The sequence below is a fragment of the Thamnophis elegans genome, chromosome 11 (genome assembly GCF_009769535.1).
Source record: "Thamnophis elegans isolate rThaEle1 chromosome 11, rThaEle1.pri, whole genome shotgun sequence".
NCBI lineage: Eukaryota > Metazoa > Chordata > Lepidosauria > Squamata > Colubridae > Thamnophis > Thamnophis elegans.
The window spans coordinates 53675879-53678027 of record NC_045551.1 but is presented as its reverse complement, the minus strand read 5'-3'; the positions used below and the strand labels follow the sequence as shown (position 1 = coordinate 53678027).

General features: G+C 40.2%; 1 pseudogene; it reads right to left on the bottom strand.

Moving 5' to 3' along the window:
• Positions 1 to 501: 501 nt before the first annotated feature.
• LOC116515092 lies at positions 502 to 781 on the bottom strand (annotated as a pseudogene).
• Positions 782 to 2149: the final 1368 nt, after the last annotated feature.

The following is a 2149-nucleotide window of genomic DNA, read 5'->3' as shown; positions in this document are numbered from 1 at the left end:
AATGCATTACCCAATCTTCTGCCTATTTTGCTACCTGTCATGCACCTTGATAAGATTCACACAATTTGAATCTGATTTTTATCTTCAGTATTGTATGCTATCCTAAATAATTGGGTGCTATTTGCAGGGTCATAAAAATTATCTTTACATGTGTTTTGATCCAGCTATATATCCAGTGAATTATGTTACATTTAAGTAGCTAGCTTGCTCATTAGAATATTGTGGATACTTTGTCAAATTATTTAAATGTCTTAAAGTTAACAGCATTCTGGCAATATATTAAGGAAGATTTTTTAATGAACAAAAACATTTGTTTATAAAAAAAAAAAGTTACACGCCAGTGTAAAAAAGTTATTGAAAATTACAGAAGCATGAACTAAGTTGCTGTCTTCATTCTTGCCTCAGATACCAAATCTTAAATGATATCATTTAGCTAGCACGTTTTTTAAAAACAAGATTAAACATTAATATTGCAACAGAAATATTCCAACTAGTTTTTTTCTAGTTGTAAACACTTTGCAGAGGAGTAATATTGTCTCCTTTTAACATGATTTAACCCAGCTGTTTTTTGATTTTGTTTTAGAGTGGATTTCCTCAGCATCATCCAGAACTAAATTCATATATTCATCAAACCAATGATACAGCCTTCTATCTACATGTTTACTTGTTCATGTAGCCAAACTTGAATCCGGGATCTATTTTGTGGACAGCGAAAAATGAGGTTGATAGGCTGTACCCTCACTTTCTGCACCTCCTTCTGGCCTTGCCCGCGGTACACCATGGCCAACAGTCAGGATATGAAAATGAGGGAATTTAAAAGAATATATATATAAAACTTTTAGGCTTCTAAGTGTATCTCTAAGAGTCACCCTTTTTATCTGCCTTTATTACATGTCAATAGATTCTATCTATTTCACTCTTGTCTGTTATAGCCAATAGCCAGTAAACAGGAGCATGTGCAAAAATCCCAGATCAGTGGTGGGTTGCACCCAGTATGCCCTGGTACGGGTGTAATGGTGCCTGCTGGGAGCATCAGGTACTGTTCCAGTATGGTACGGTACTCTGGAGGGCCCACCTGCCCACCCACTCTCCTTACCACTATTTGAGCCGACTGGGGCATTTGCTCATGTGCACGGAGTGTACGGCAACTGTGTGATGCTCTGCTGAGCAGCTGGAGAATCAAAGGTGGTGAGTGCGTAAGTGCATGCAGTGCATGTGCACATAATGGACATCCGGCCACGTTGTAGCGTACTAGAGATCTAGAACCCACCACTGTCCCAGATACATACATCACTCTTAACTTTTCAGTGAATTTCTCCATGAATAATAACTATCTCCCTATCATTTAAATACTAAATTATAATTCTGCTGCAGGTCTCTTGGTCTATCGATTCTGGTGTCAGGGTTCAAAATAACATTCCTTTCTCAGAGAGTCAAGGACATCTTGCCCTGCACCTGGAGTGGCGTGACTTGGAGGCATCTCCAGTTGGGAGGGTGTTTGATTGGACCATGTGATGGACATGTGGATGCTGGGCAGGGACTTAAACTTTCTTTTGGGTGGGGAAAACCCAGAAACTTTCAGATTTGGGTTTTCCCAGATGTGCCAATATGACATCTCTAATAAAATGGAAGGGATGTGGTGGCTCAGAGGCTAAGACTCTGAGCTTGTCAATCAGAAAGGTCGGCAGTTTGGCTGTTCGAATCCTTAACACCACGTAATGGAGTGAGCTCCAATTACTTGTCCCAGCTTCTGCCAACCTAGCAGTTTGAAAGCATGTAAAAATGCAAATAAAAAAATAGAAACCTATTGTCAGCATCCCTCCATTATATAATTAGGAAAGAAAGACCAAGAGATTCCATGTGTTGGAAATCAAACGTACTTTTACTAATTACAAATGGTTAGCGAGCAGTTGCGAAGCGAAGTCTGTTTAATTAGGCGCGAAAGCAATGGATATATAGAATAGTCCATTCCCCACCCCTTGGGATCATAGCCTCAGGCCAATCATAAGTCTTTCAAGTGTCAGGTGTGAGATAACTTCAAAAGGCATCACGAAGATGGAATGTCGGGACCGTTGGTCCAGGCGGGAAACACCCACGCATGCGTAGTCCAACCATCCAGAATATACTAGAACATTCCTCCAGCACATCG